We start from the raw sequence: 16,330 nt of genomic DNA, 5'->3' as shown, positions 1-16,330 counted from the left end.
CTTCCCTTGGGCCGGACTGTGGCGGGCCGGATCCGGCCGTAGTTTGGGGACCCCTGCTGTAGTGTTTCAATAAATCTGCATCCATTTAGCACACTGCTTCTAAAACGTATTGCTCATCCTCTTTTTGTACGGGCTGAAAAATATAAGGTTTTGCATTATTAAATTTTTTCCAAAAGTAATCGTTGACTCTCACAATGTCTGCTTGTTTAGCATTGTTGTTGACGGGGAAGGGATCTGTGGTTCTTAACGCTATGTCACAAATCACGAGACTGGTTTCTTTATTAACTCTCAAAATGATCTCATTATTGCCATGAGACTGATAATATTTTGATCATATTTATTTATTTGCAAACTTTGGATGTATTTTAGTGTCATAAATCAGATATATATGATAATAGCTTCAATATACAGGCAACTTGTTTTTCCACTCTACTGCTACTTTAGAGCTTGGGAGAATGCGATGAGGTTCGATGAGATCAAATTTCCAAAATGTTTGGCATTAAATCTATTTGACATAAGAACATCTTTCCTACCGTCAAACATAGTACTCTAGGTGAAAATGATATAATCAAGAAGATTAAGGCAGTGCTCCATCATCAGTGGTGATATAACTATTAAAAAAATGGTGTTCACTATAAAACTTTTTCATGAAAATCCAGCTAGAGCAGACCTGGGCATTCTGCGGCCCGCGGGCCGCATCCGGCCCTTTGTGCGTCCCTGTCCGGCCCGCGTGAGGCCAATTATAAATTACAAAATACATTTGAAAAAGTATCTATGTCAAGTGTGCAATACAACGGTGCTGCTTTTGTTTTGAAAATCGTTATTTGTATTACTTCCGTGTGGACGTATGCGTGTGCGTGATTGTGAGTGAATGTGAACAGCTGCAATCATTAATTACAAAATAAAGTTGAAAAAACATCTATGTCGTGCGCGCAATACAACTGTGCTGCTTTTATTTAGAAAATTATTATTTATGGGCGTGTGTCCGTGTGTAACCTGCGAGTGAAGGTGCACATGCAGCGACAAGTGATGCACGGTTTACACCCGAGACGCTAAAAAGAGAAAAGTTGATGAAGAATGGCGTGTTTCCAACAAGACATGGACTGCAAAGCAACGTTCCCTCTAAGGTGCGTGCCTGCGCAATTGCGCACTGCTCAAGCGTCTGCTGCGCGCAGCAAATATATGCCGCGCACCAAATCAAATCCCATCTGAATTCTAAACAAAATAAACATATTTATTCTATGTAATTTTGCAATGCAACTCTGAGTGACAGTGACAACAAGCGGCCCTAACGGTGTTCGTCAACACCGTTCAATTGGACACCGTTCAATTATTGTAACGTCTATCGAGATGCTTCAAGGACAGGAATTATATCGATCACTTTATTGAGCAAAACTGTTTATATTCGGACATAACCGCACCAAAAACATGAGTAAAACACTTCTATCTGGAAAAACTAGTCATTTTCTGCCGTACAAACCAGGCCAAAACCAACTTGTCATCTGTCACCAACACGCATAGCACTAAACCACTGGTGCGTTTATGGCCACACAAAAAGTCGGACAACTCAAACACCACACAAAGTTACACTATGACTCCTCAGTCATACGTGTGCTTATTTTACTGTCATTTATTATTAATGTTAATTTATTTATATTAGTCATGGAATGCTGTTACACACACTATGTTGAAGTATTACTATTATTATTAATTATTATTATTATTATTATTATTTATCTTACGGTATATATCAAAAATAATATTGAGCAAAATTTAATTGAAATATTGTCGATGTGGCTCTCCAGCAGTGCTCGGGTTGCTCATGCGGCCCCCGGCAAAAATTAATTGCCCACCCCTGAGCTAGAGCAAAGGTTCAGGCACGCGGACAGGTTCTATCAAGCCCGCGTGATGAGTTTGCCAAGTATAAAAATCAGTTGCTTTTTTTTTTTTTTTTAAATGAAAGAAACTGCTGTTCTAAATGTGTCTACTGGATGTCTCAATAGCAATTCTGTTAGGCAAGCAAACGGTTTACACAGAGGCCAAGCAAGAAGTACACAGTAAAATGGGACTGTGGCTCCTCCTCCTCGACCCACATGAAACTTAAAACCTGCCGTTTTAGGTCTTCTGCCTCGAACAAATCGTCAATTGGCGCCCTCGTTGCCCCAAAATGTCTCTGTCAAACACGAGAAAAGTGAACTTAACCCATTTGAATAGTTTTTACCTCCGTTTCTCATGGTTTGTTGAGTTAGCGCTGGATTGATACGTGGACATGATGGCAAAGGAGGTATTTGATTCCTAGAAGAGTTTACATGTTGTGTTTTTGTTCAATCCCAGAAATACTGTGACTTAAAGTTTAATCCTGGTTTTGTAGATGCACTGAAACGAAGTCCAAGCTCATTGTGGTTTTGAAACTGCACCAATTTCCTCAGAATTTTCAACAAATTTGAAGTGTTTTGTCCAGAGGATTATTTGTGGTATGTACGTTTTCAGAATGGGCTTGTTCTATTTTTGGCCAAAGTAAAACAAAGAAAATAACCTCAAGTTGTCTTTATTTCTAAGTTATCATGCCATGATTTTACCATTCCGGCCCACTTGGGAATAGATTTTCCTCTGTTTGACACCCCTGAGCTAGAGCGACTGTGTTGTGACAGAATAGTATTTCTCTGTATAGATTTATTCTACAATTAAAACCCTCTATTGAAGTTTCCCTCATTAGGGTTAAAAATACCCTGGAGGAAATGACAAGATCAAAGGTCAGGAATAATTGGCCGTCAATCAACACGCAAATTCCTCAACTACGCCCGCGCTCTTGGTACAAACACACAATTTCAATCATGCACGCCGCATGAGGCTTACCCCGGGAGACGTTAAAATGCCCAGCGTTAAGGGCTTTGTTGATACAGTCGCCATTGTTGTGTATGTGTAGACGCGGCGTCACAGCATGTGACCATGCAGGCGCAGACACAACCTCCGCTGGCTTTATCGACCTTATTACTGCCGTCTGGTATCCAGGGCATGGGGTCATTGACATACAGTGGCGGGCATTGTGAGGATACATGCACTGGCATAAACAAATAATGAAGCCATCTGTAAATGTTCAGTTTGGTTTAAATTAGGGCTGTCAAAAATAGCGAGTTAACTCAAGATATTATTCGTAAAAGATTATTGCATTGATCACGCACATTATTTTGACTGTACACGCTCCTTTACCTTAACCGCGGATGGTTACCTGAAAGGTGAGGGTTGTTATACGGTCATTGATCAGGTCATTGCATACGCCAGTGCAAAGATGAGTAAGGGGGACAGGAGTGTTGTGCTGACTGGCCAATTTCATTTAAAAATAAACCCACACTAGACTTTAGATCAGGGGTGTCAAACGTACGGCCCGCGGGCCGGATCAAGCCAGCAAACAGGTTTTCCCCGGCCTGACATGAGTTTGCTAAGTTTTAAAATGAGCCGAAATTTTGGAATGAAAGAAACTGCTGTTCTAAATGTGTCCACTAGATGTCACAATAGCAATTATTTGTATCTTTGTAGGTGATGCTACATAGTAAAAAAAACTAAAACACATGTTAGTGCACCAGTTGAGGAAAATGAGCAAACTACATTAATAACATCCTGTAATTTGATGTTGATATTATTTTTTTTATCTTGATAGATTGAAAATTAACGCCAATGAGTTGACTGATGAACATTATCACATAATTTATTGAGAAAATATAAATAACGTCAAATAAAGATACAATACTATTAACTGCAACATGTAAGTTTAAAAAAAACCCAACAACATTATGATTTGTACATTTTCAGAATGTGCTTTTTCTATTTCTAAACATAGAAAACAATGTGAAGTTGTCTTTATTTTTAAGTTATCGTGCCGTGATTTTACCAGTACGGCCCACTTGGGAGTAGATTCTTCTCAAGGTGGCCCCCAATCTAAAATTAGTTTGACACCCCTGCTTTAGATAGACCTGTTAACAAGTTTTGAACAAATACATGTGAAGTAAAATGTCAAGTAAAACATTTTAAATCTATTCCTGGGTGACATTCTGACAATAAAATGACATTTTTGTCCAAATATTGAGCTCTTTTTTTGAGTCAATTCAGCGAGTTGTAACCTGTGAATAATCATGATTAATCCAAATTCAAAAATGGGATTAATCTGATTTTTTAAGTTAAAAGTATTTGTGATGTGGCCAAAATAACATTAGAGCAGGGGTGTCCAAACTTTTTCACCAAGGGCCGCATAACAAAAAGTCAAAGTGTACGAGGGTTATTTTTCTATATTTGCTGAAAAAAATCCCCATATATTACCTATAGACAGATTACATACTGTATATTTAAAAACACAACCTAATGTCAGCTTTGTGTTATAGATCAGTGGTCCCCAACCTTTTTGTAACTGCGGTCAACGCTTGAAAATTTGTCCCACGGACCGGGGTGCGGGGGGTTGTCATAAAAAAATACAATCATGTGTGCTTACGGACTGTATCCCTGCAGACTGTATTGATCTATATTGATATATAATATAGAAACCAGAAAACTTAAAAAAAAAAAAAAAAAAAAATGTATTTCTTGTGCGGCCCGGTACCAATCGATCCACAGACCGGTACCGGGCCGCGGCACGGTGGTTGGGGACCACTGTTATAGATGACACAAAGTGGTGTCCAAAGTGCAGCCAGGGGGCCATTTGCGGACCAAAGCTTGAGTTGTGTTGGCCCGCAACATATTGTCTTAAAAAATCAACAGTAAAAATGTAAGAAAAAAGAGCATAAAGACTTAATGTAATGAGAAAATGCCAACAATTTAATGAAATCGAATACAAAATTTTAAGGTGTCTGTTTGTGGGGGATATTTTTACTTTTTTTTTTTTTTTTTAAAGAAAAATGCTACAGACAGACATTATATACTAGAAAAAGCGAACGTTTTGATACTAAGTTTGTCACTTATAAAGTTGACACTAAGTTTTGATATATAAAGTCTGTTTGTAGCATTGTTTTATTCACAAAACAACAACAATAAAAATGTCCCCAACATACATATATTTTCAAATTTTGTAATAAATGTTTAGCTTTTTTCTCATTACATTAAATCTTTATGCGTTTTATTCTTAAACCTTTACTGATGTTTTTGTTTCCGACCACAAAACTCGAGCTTAGGGCTGCAAATGGCCCCTGGGCCGCACTTTGGAAACCCCCGCATGGTTCTCAAACTGTGGCACGCGGGCTCCGTTTAGTTTTACGCCAAAGAATCACTTGATTAAAGTAAGATTTTTTATTTTCCAATATTCAAACTCTGTTAGTTTGTGTTACAGTGTAGTGTAATGTTACAATGGCCAAAAATATTAAATATACCTGTTAAATAAAATCTCTGCCTTGTTTTTAATGAATATTTAGGCCTACCATGCTACTGCATTTTAATGTTAGTCATAATTATGGTACTCGGAGAGCCAAATGGTTTCTAAGGTAGTTCTCGCTGAAAAAAGTTTGAAAACCACTGTTTAAGTATTTTAAGACACACATGGTTATGTTGTTTTGCAATTCCACTGTAAGAAGAAAATACATAATCAGATGTCTCAGACCCAAGTTGATCATCAACATCTTGGTGTATGATTGTATTTAATACAACTTCTTCATGACAGTGGTTGCATGAACTTCCTTTTAAAATATATGAGGAACACTTACTCATTCATTATTTATTAGCCTTTTAAACGTACACGCTGCACAGAACTCCACCGGGCCGTGCGGTGAACCAGATATTTGTTCCTGATGTACTTTTTACAAGCGGTTCCCTACAGTCTTTTGTTGTTTTTGTTTTTATTTCCTAACCAAAGGGGTTGTCCTGTCCTGCTTTAAGCTATAAACTGCAGTCATTTCTTTTCATAGTCATTTTATGGTCATGAAACATCCAAATGAATGTAACAGGGTCAGCATACAAGTTGTTAACAACTCAAAAACCCAATGAAAACAAAGCTGGAAGGAGTTTTGTGTCACGATTGGAAAACGTTTTAATGTTCAAACCGGCATAACTGTGCAGCATTTGTTGGGTCATTTTTGTCATTGTTTGACTTTGGTTTAAAGGCCTACTGAAATGATTTTTTTTTATTTAAACGGGATAGCAGATCCATTCTGTACCGGAAGTAGCGTGACGTCACAGGGGATAGGGCTGCCCACATTTCCCTATTGTTTACAATGCAGCGAGAGTGATTCGGACCGAGAAAGCGACGATTACCCCATTAATTTGAGCGAGGATGAAAGATTCGTGGATGAGGAACGTGAAAGTGAAGGACTAGAGTGCAGTGCAGGAAGGTATCTTTTTTCGCTCTGACCGTAACTTAGGTACAAGGGTTCATTGGATTCCACACTTTCTCCTTTTTCTATTGTGGATCATGGATTTGTATTTTAAACCACCTCGGATACTATATCCTCTTGAAAATGAGAGTCGAGAACGCGAAATGGACATTCACTGGGACTTTTATCTCCACGACAATACATCGGTGAAGCTCTTTAGCTACAGAGCTAACATGATAGCATCGGGCTCAAATACAGATAGAAACAAAATAAATAAACCCCTGACTGGAAGGATAGACAGAAGATCAACAATACTATTAAACCGTGGACATGTAAATACACGGTTAATAATTTCCAGCTTGGCGAAGCTTAACAATGCTGTTGCTAACAACGCCATTGAAGCTAACTTAGCTACGGAGCGGCGGCGGCGGGCGTTGTAGCTTTCGACGACACCCCGGCCGCCATCAGAGTCGGCAAGAAACATATATTTCCCCAAAGTTACGTACGTGACATGCACATAGTCACACTAGCGATCAAATGTTTGGAAGCCAAAGCTGTACTCACGGTAGCGCGTCTGCTATCCAACTCAAAGTCCTCCTGGTTGTGTTGCTGTAGTCCGCCGCTAATACACCGATCGCACCTACAGCTTTCTTCTTTGCAGTCTCCATTGTTCATTGAACAAATTGCAAAAGATTCACCAACACAGATGTCCAGAATACTGTGGAATTTTTCAATGAAAACGGAGCTTTTTGTATGGTGACACATTGGGTACCAATACTTCCGTTGCCGCCGTGACGTCACGCGCGTACGTCATCATACATAAACGTTTTTAACCGGAAGTGTGGCGGGAAATTTAAAATTGCACTTTATAAGTTAACCCGGCCGTATTGGCATGTGTTGCAATGTTAAGATTTCATCATTGATATATAAACTATCAGACTGCGTGGTCGGTAGTAGTGGGTTTCAGTAGGCCTTTAAAGGCGAATAATGTGTCACATTCACGGGAATAAACAGATTTTATTTTGTCGACAAATGACAACATTTACTCTGCCACTATAGACTTGCTGTATATTAATCCTCTGGGGAAATTCGATTTTAATTATCTTCACAGCCAAACAGAACATAAAAGTCCTTAAGTATTTGAAGAGAAAAAATATTTTGGATTTATAATTCTATTTATAGATTTTAGTTGTTTTTTTTGCTAAAATTGATCAATTACAGAGCCCTTTTTGGAAAAACTAAATAGCAAAACAAAACACAAACTATTACAACAAGAACCTGAAATAGTTTTGGGGTATCTTGAGATAGTTTAAACATTTTTTCGTACCAATGCTGGCGTTTCAGGAGGCTTATAAGTTTTGATGTGTTGAAGCCAGTGATGGGAAAGCTACTTGTAAAATGTAGTTTAAAGTTAAAGTACCACTGATAGTCACACACACACACAAGGTGTGGTGAAATTATCCTTTGCATTTGACCCATCCCCTTGTTTTTTTTGTGTTATCTTTTAACCTGCCTATTGTACAGCACTTTGGCTACCATTTTGGTAAATGTTAAATGTGCTTTATAAATAAAGTCGATTTGATTTGTTCCACCCCTTGGGAGGTGAGGGGAGCAGTGAGCAGCAGCGGTGGCCACACTCTGGAATCATTTTGGTGACTTAACCCCCAATTCCTGCCCTCCTAGCAGGGAGGTATTTGATCCCATTTTTATAGTCTTTGGTATGACTCGGCCGGAGTTTGAACTCACGACCTACCGATCTCAGGGCGGACACTCGGACCACAAAGCCAGCTCAGTTACAAGTTACAAATGTAGCTAAGCTACAGGGCAAAAGTAGCTTGCTACATCAAAGCTACATTTAACTGAATTTTCATCTATGGGCCCACATGTATAATATCAATGTTAATGTAACCGAGAGTGTACAAATAAGGGTCCATTACTATTAACTATCTGTCATTTAGCTGGGGACACCATACAACTACCTCTAGGGGTCCCCACACCACCCTGTATGTATTTATTTAGTTTGCCTTTTCTTTGGCCCACCCCAATAATGTTAATAATTTTCTCTACCTACAGTATAAAAAAACCCATCATCTATCTATATATTGACCAAAAAACAAAACAATGACTTGTGTGTTGTTTGGGAACAGTTGGCAAGGATTATGTGCAGTAAAACTTTTCATGAATTCAACTCACCTTAATGTGTGTTCCTGTAGCTTTAATGTAAGCTACATGCTACATGGGTCTAAAAATAGCTAAGCTACAGGATAAGCTACTCGTTTAAAAAGTAGCTACGCTACCGCCAAGCTACTGGGAAATGTAGTTAAGCTATGTACATGTAGCTTGTTACTGCCCATCACTGGTTGAAACTAATTGTTTTCCCACATCGCGGAATGTTTGCAGAATATTTGGTGTAATTAGCACGCAAACATTTTGTTTACTTCTGTTATCACGCCATGGTCGAGAAGTCCTTTAATCCATATTCTCCTAACAGCTTCCCACTTACCATCCCCGAAATCTGACCCGTTAATTTTGCCCTTCACAATATCCCAGAGCCAGAAGCTGTTCCCAGAAGTGTAACTCATTTGATGATAAGCAATCCACAACAATGGCAGCATCTGTGATAATTTTGTCATGATCTCACAAAAATATATCAGGATCCTGGAACAGTTCATTAGGATCTTGAAATAGTTTCTTAGGATCTTGCATTAGTTTCTCAGGCTCTTGCGATAATTTCTCAGGATCTTGCAAACGTTTTTTGAGATCTTTTAATAATTTCTCAGGACATTTCAATAGTTTCTCAGGATCTTACAATAGCTTCTCAGGATCTTGCAAAAGTATTTTGCGATATTGCAATAGTTTCCCAGGATTTTGCATTAGTTTCTTAGGATCTTGCAATAGTTTCTCAGGATCTTGCAATAGTTTCTCAGGATCTTTTAATAGTTTCTCAGAATCTTGCAATAGTTTCTGAGGATCTTGCAAAACTCCCTTGCGACATTGCAATTGTTTCCCAGGATCTTACAATAGTTTCTCAGAATCTTGCAAAGGTTTCTTCAAATCTTGGACTAGGTTTTTAGGATATTGCAATAGTTTCTCAGTATCTTGCAATACTTAATCAGGATCTTGCAGTATTTTCTCAGGATCTTGCAATAGTTTCTTACGATTTTGCAATAGTTTCTCTGGATCTTGCAATAGTTTCTCAAAATTTTGCAATAGTTTCTTAGGATCTTGCAATAGTTTCTTAAGATCTTGCAATCGTTTCTTAGGATCTTACAATAGTTTCTAAGGATTTTGTGAAATTTTATCAGGATCTTACAATAGTTGATCTGGATCTTGCAATAGTTTCTTAAGATCTTGCAATAGTTTCTTAGGATCTTACAAGAGTTTCTAAGGATCTTGCAATAGTTTCTCAGGATCTTGCAATATGTTTCTCAAAATCTTGCAATAGTTTCTTAGGATCTTGCAATAGCTTCTTAAGATCTTGCAATTGTTTCTTAGGATCTTACAATAGTTTCTAAGGATTTTGCAATATTTTCTCAGGATCTTACTATAGTTATTCTGGATCTTGCAGTAGTTTCTCAGGATCTTGCAACAGTTAATCGGGATCTTGCAAAAGTTTCTTAATATCTCGCAAATGTTTCTCACAATATTGCAAAAGTTTCTCAGTATCTTACAATACTTAATCAGTATAGTTTCTCAATGTTATTTTGGGGTTGTTTTTATTTTTTTCTCCCCCCCCCATGTCCCCTGTGGGGCTCTGTAATCAATAAACTCTCTAACAGAAAAATAAAAAATATATGTTTTTATATTTTGACCCTTTTGAATGCCTTTTGATCAGATATAGTCACAGGTTCAAACTAATAAAATAACTCATGTTATAAAATTGTATACTTTTTGAAAACCATTTGATCAGAAGGCCTTCAAAGAGTTAAAATGATAATAATAAAAAAATTATATGTTTGATATTTTTGTTCAGAGCTGAACATGATTTGAGCAAAACAAGTGAAGTATGAATCCAAAATGTTTCTATAACCTTTGAAAAATGAAAGACTTATCCATCCATCCATCCATCCATTTTTCTACCGCTTGTCCCTTATATTTCTCTAAAAATAAAATAATGCGGATATTAAAATTTAACACGAAAAAACCCCTTTGGAAAAATCTTGTGCTGTACAATGCGGTAACACTAAGGTGATTAATCCGAATCATTTGATCAGAAAAAAGCTTTGCTTTAGATACTGTTGATTCGATTAATCGTTTAAGTGTAACTATCAAAACTGAGAAAATCTGCACCGCATAGAGTGCGGAAATGTTTATCTTTAATAATGCACTAATATTGACAAACTCACTCAATGAATGTATTGTTCTAATTCTTAATTGGGTAGAGCCTTTACGTGTAGTTTTTTGTCTTTATTTATAAACTCAACTTTGTTATATACCTATATACTGATGCTTTCAAATGTGCAAATTTGATGTTGAAGATGTGCATTTTGTAGACAACAAGAAAGGTGGTTAGGGCAAGCAAGAAAAGTGTTGTTAATTTCAACTATTTTCCCTAAAATACGCACTGAGGCTATAAAGTGTTTTTTTTTCGATTAATCGAACAAATTCATCGTTTTTATTATTCGATTACTAAATAACTGATAGCTGCAGCCCAAAGTAACACAACAAAAAATATGCCCAAATTGCAGAAACAAATTACTAAAAGGAAAAAAAGTCAGCCCTTATCTCCTGAGGGTTAAACCTACCTTTGTTTGTCTGGCTGACGAGTCACATTAAGCTTTCAAGGTTGCACTTCCAAAAAATGGATTAATTTATACCCATTTTATCTAAATCCTTTTATCTAAAAAAAAAAGAAAGAAGAAGCCCTGCTGGTCCTTTGGTCATTCAGCATTTGCATGTGATAAGAAGAAATCATCACTGAGGCAAAGCTAGACAGGCCCACCCCAGCTAAACATACAGAAAAGATTCCTGTTGCTCACTGATGTGAGGCTTGAGGCTACAACGACAATCTGCAACATTTTGTTCTACCAGAAATCATAACTGTATAAATTGTACTCAAATTATGACAAGCCTCTTATGATGACTCATGAGTTCTCCAACAATGGCAGTTACGGAATGTTACAAACATCCATTCATTAACCCCATAGAGTTGTGTACAGTATTTTATATCCTCCTGAGAACCAGTGTGCTCTGAAGTGGACATTTGTTTTTGGTCTAATTCGTTTGTCAGAGTTACACCATTTGGAAATTGTTCAGCAAAACCCAAATGTCCACTGCAGAGGACACTGGTTCTCGGGAGGATAGGCTTTGTGTATGTATTGAAAGCGAGAAAAGGACAGGCTGCAAACGAGGATGAGTGTTGAGTCTACAAGCTTCTACACTGATTAAGGTGGCTCCTAAACATTCGCCCTGAGGGCCGAGCTTGGACCAAGAAGGACCGCATGCAGGGCTGAGATTATCTCAGAACACTAAATAACAAGCCACATTGTCCTACTGGGGATTTGTGAATGGTCAGACAGGTAATTGTAGCAATAGCATCCCCGTCAGGGGTGCCGCTAGGGATTTTGGGCCCCATGAAAATAATCTTTACAGGGCCACCTGTATTATAATTTCATCATCATTAGGGGCCTCTCTTGGCCCCCCTCCATCATGGGCCCCTAGAATCTGTCTCCTTTACCCCCCCTTTTCGGCGCCCCTGATCCCCGTACAACTAGTTTGCTCGAGCTTTAGGACCATCTTGAGAAAAAAAACATTGAGTTACATTCCTACGATATCTAAATTCCTGGAAAGCTACTAGCTATCATGTACAGGCAGAGGAGAACATTTCCAGGCACTAAATTAATTGAATTTCTAAAATATTTTGGCTGGAAATAAGATTTCTACACACATGGAAACCCCTTAATCTGATTGTGATTAGCTTTTTTAAAATCAGATTAACATACCTCCATTATGCACTTGTAAACCACTTCTTGGCATGTAGAGAAGTGAGTTATCAGTGCGTCAATCTCTGGGGGGCCCCAGACACCACTCTTTATGACATTACTCACAGACAGAGAACACATTGGGAAATGAGGTGGGGACTGTTTACTGTTTACCAAAAAGCATACAAATTAAAGTTATTAAAAGTGAAATAAGTCAATATATTAACGGAGAGACCCATGGATAGAAACCTGTAAACAGCTGTATTCTAACACAACAACATTTTTGTATAAAGAACTAAATTAATGCAGAGTGAAAATAATATGTGTATGTTTCGTAAGTCAGTGATAAGTAGAGAACTGTAATAAATAGCGATAGATCACATGAAATATCTCTGCCTCGATCTTATTCATCCCAAACATCTTCAACATATTTAGTGATGTAAGAATTAAATGCCCAAATACAAAAATGTACACATCGTCATTGACATGTAAACCCTCAATTACAAATGATACAATGCATAGTTTGCAATAACAGTAAATAGTCAAAGCAGTTCACCACAGTTGCAATCTTTTTGTGTCTCTGATGATCACCATAAGCAAAAGTATTAAACTATATAAATTGCTCAGGGGCCTCGTGGTTAGAGTGTCCGCCCTAAGAGATCGGTAGGTCGTGAGTTCGAACCCTGGCCGAGTCATACCAAAGACCATAAAAACGGGACCCATTACCTCCCTGGCTTGGCACTCAGCATCAAGGGTTGGAATTGGGGGTTAAACCACCAAAATGATTCCCGAGCGCGGCCACCGCTGCTGCTCACTGCTCCCCTCACCTCCCAGAGGGTGGAACAAGGGGATGGGTCAAATGCAGAGGGTAATTTCACCACACCTAGTGTGCGTGTGACTATCAGTGGTACATTAACTTTTACTTTAAAACATTACCAATTCCATCAATAGCAGTGACACGTTATTGTTATCGGTTAGACCTGAATGCTATTTAGGCTAGCTGTATGTACATATTGCATCATTATGCCTCATTTGTAGGTATATTTGAGCTCATTTAATTTCCTTTACTTATGTCCTCTGTGTATTTAATTTATAAATGCATGTCTCATGACTCATTATCTTTATGTAATATTGACTGCATTTCTGATAGTTGTTTGTGCGCCGTGTTGTTCCAGACCACAGCAAACGTTACCCAGCTTGCAAAGATTGCAATAAATCCACTAGAAGAAGACAGCCTGACGTTTCCTTTAATTTAGACACACACCTCTATACCTTTGGCCATTCTAAGCCAGTAATTTCCAGAAGTTATCTCATCCTGTGAGAAGCCTCCATTTTACTAATGTTTTCCAATGTTGCAAAAATGTGTAGAATAGAAATTTAAATGCAACATTTCTGTCAACGAAGATTTGCGTCAGCCTTTGATAGTAGGCTAATATAGCAAATATAGACACTCACACATAAGGCTTTTAATTGGTTGCGGCTCCAGCAAGATTTTATTTTTTGCATTTTTGGTCCAATATGGCTCTTTCAACATTTTGGGTTGCCAACCCCTGCACTAGAAGATGTGAGATTTGTTCACATGCAGACACGATATGAAGAAAATGATCTTTGTCAAGAGGGGAAGGTCGCAGCTTGCTGCGGGGTTGTTCTTCCAGTGCAAAGACGGCTCCGGACGACAGCGTGAAGGTAGGCTTGGATTTATTTAACATAAATAACTCAAACTACCACAAACGCAAACAATAAAGCAAAAAAAGGCAAGCGTGCCTAAAACACAAGTGAAGCTGCTAGTTAGCAGAAGCTATGGAATGGACTAGGAAACTTACTTGGTCAGAATGATACATGAACCGGTGTGACATAAAGACAATGCAGGCAGAACGAGTGATGAACAAAGGTGGGCTAATATGACAGTGACATGATTGGTGACAGGTGTGTGTGAGTCTAAACGTGAAACAGGTGCGTGACATGACAGGTGAAAAACTAATGGGTGACCATGGAAACCAAACAAAACAAGGAAGTGAAACCAGGAGCTAAAAAGAGTCCAAAAAACAAACACATGGCCAAAACAAAAACATGAACAGACATGACAATCTTACATTGACTCATTATATTGAAAGGGGCAGGAAACTCAAACATGACCAGTTGGACAAAAGTTAATCACAGAAAAAGTGCTCACATAGCATTCAGGATATAATCAGTGCATATGTAAGTAGGTGGGTGTTTGTGTTTGAACATGTTGGTCTGATTTTAAAGCAGTTTTTCTCCTTAATGTACTGTATGTGTTGAGTAATCAAACCTCAACTTCTGTCAACACATTGATTGCAACCCATATAAGTGTTTTCTTTTGATCTCTTTACGATGCGTCGCTGTGGCAACATATTGAAATGAGCAAAAAGTGTGTGAGTCATTTTTGGGTTTCTGGTCTTTCTTGTTTAGTTTCTTTATTCCACACCCTTGTTGTTTGTTTTTAAACTTGATAGGACATTAATAGATGCATATGAGGCAGATTCCGTTGCAAAATGTGTTTACTTGCTAAACAAATTACATAATAACGGTCAAATTAGTTGATTATTTTGAATAGGGACACTTTCTATTCAACACGCTGACTGAAAATATCTGGTATTTAAGCATCTGAAGTTGGAGTTCAAATCGTGTTGTAAGTCTTTGATGACATTGTCAAGTCCAGTCTAAAGTCATCAAAATTGTGACCCAAGGTCCATAACACAGTTCAAACCTTTGAACTATATCAAGGACATAGCTCATAGATATAGTTCATAGTTCATAGCGATGAACATTGTTGGACATTCAGCCTCAAGGTCGATAAATGATGAAAATCTCCAAAATCAGCCTTTGGTCCATAACACAGTTCAAACCTATGAAATATATCAAGAACATAGTTCATAATTCATAGTTCATAGCAATGAACATTGTTGAACATTCAGCCTCAAGGTTGATAAATGATCAGAATCTCAAAATCAGCTTTTGGGCAATAAAATAGATCAAAGCTATAAATTCTGTCAACAACATAGATCAAACCCATGAACTATGCCAAGAACATAGTTTGTAGCATAGCTATAAACATTGTTGAATATTCAAGGTTGATACATGGTCAAAATTTCATAATCAGCCGTTGGTCAATAACATAGTTCAAAACTATGAACTATTTTATGGACAAAGGCCAAAAAGTGAACCAATTGAGACACATTAACTTCACAGTTTGCATCCAACTGTTTGGTGCATTGTTATCAGAGATAAGGAGTGCAATAAAATGTCAAATACCTGTCTGCCTAACTTCATTGAATCTACAGACATACCTGTGTAGCCAGAAGTACAAACTTCGTTTTCTGAAGTTTGGTCAGTGTAAGAAAGGTGGAGAATCTTCTTGGTTCTTTTTCTTCTCTGGCTCTGAGATCAGTCTTCAACGAGTACAACAAATACTGAAAAAGCTACACCAGAGCGTTGAACGGTGAGTTAAAAGAGCTCAGACTTGTTTAGAAAATAGGAATGCTGCCAAGTATCTACAATCGGTTAGATTTTTTCCGCTTCAAAAAGGTTGAGTCAAAACCAATGAAGGATGATGCTGATGGATTAAATGGGAGTGGTAATGGCATCACGTTTTCAGAAAAACATAGATTGTATTGCACCTCTTGAGTTAGTGTACAAAGTGCTTTTGTTGCCTATGGCACACCTGTGTGAAGTTGCCCCCCATACCATTGCAAATATTGAAATAACACTGCCATTCGTTTGAGCTGTAAAAACTTTTGTTTGTGCCGTTACGGTTTTTAAGTTACTCTAAAATACATTATTTGACTAGTGACGTCATCCAGCCCCCCACCTTGTCAAAATATATTGTAGAATAACTTAAAAATCGTAACGGAGCGGACAAATTATAATTTTTTTGGTACAAACTTAGCATAAATGAATTATAAAAGTTTGGAGAGGTTTTGACAAGGTGGGGCGATGGGGCTGGTTATGAATAATAAAACGTTATTAACATAAAAATTATAATAGACATTTACATTCACAGCAGCCATCTTTGACGCCAACTAGGGGATATGAGAATACTCCGACTTTCCGACTAGGAAATCCGACCTCAAGGGCCGTTACAGTTGAAGTTCCGAC

At 37.9% G+C, this 16,330-nt stretch overlaps 2 protein-coding genes across 2 annotated transcripts in view; one reads left to right on the top strand and one right to left on the bottom strand.

Annotated features, from left to right (window-relative positions):
* LOC133658215 (sodium- and chloride-dependent GABA transporter 2-like) overlaps positions 1-15,634 on the bottom strand; it is a 50,209-nt gene extending 34,575 nt beyond the window's left edge. The window contains exon 1 of the mRNA XM_062059990.1: positions 15,523-15,634. The gene's annotated coding sequence lies outside the window, so the exon portion shown is untranslated. The remainder of the gene's footprint in view (positions 1-15,522) is intronic.
* mrpl39 (mitochondrial ribosomal protein L39) overlaps positions 1-16,330 on the top strand; it is a 350,047-nt gene that overhangs the window by 276,027 nt on the left and 57,690 nt on the right. The window lies entirely within an intron of this gene.

This window comes from Entelurus aequoreus, linkage group LG01 (assembly GCF_033978785.1).
Source record: "Entelurus aequoreus isolate RoL-2023_Sb linkage group LG01, RoL_Eaeq_v1.1, whole genome shotgun sequence".
In the NCBI taxonomy this organism is placed as follows: Eukaryota; Metazoa; Chordata; class Actinopteri; order Syngnathiformes; family Syngnathidae; genus Entelurus; species Entelurus aequoreus.
Note: the sequence above shows the minus strand (reverse complement) of the source record. Positions and strands in the feature narration are given on the sequence as shown.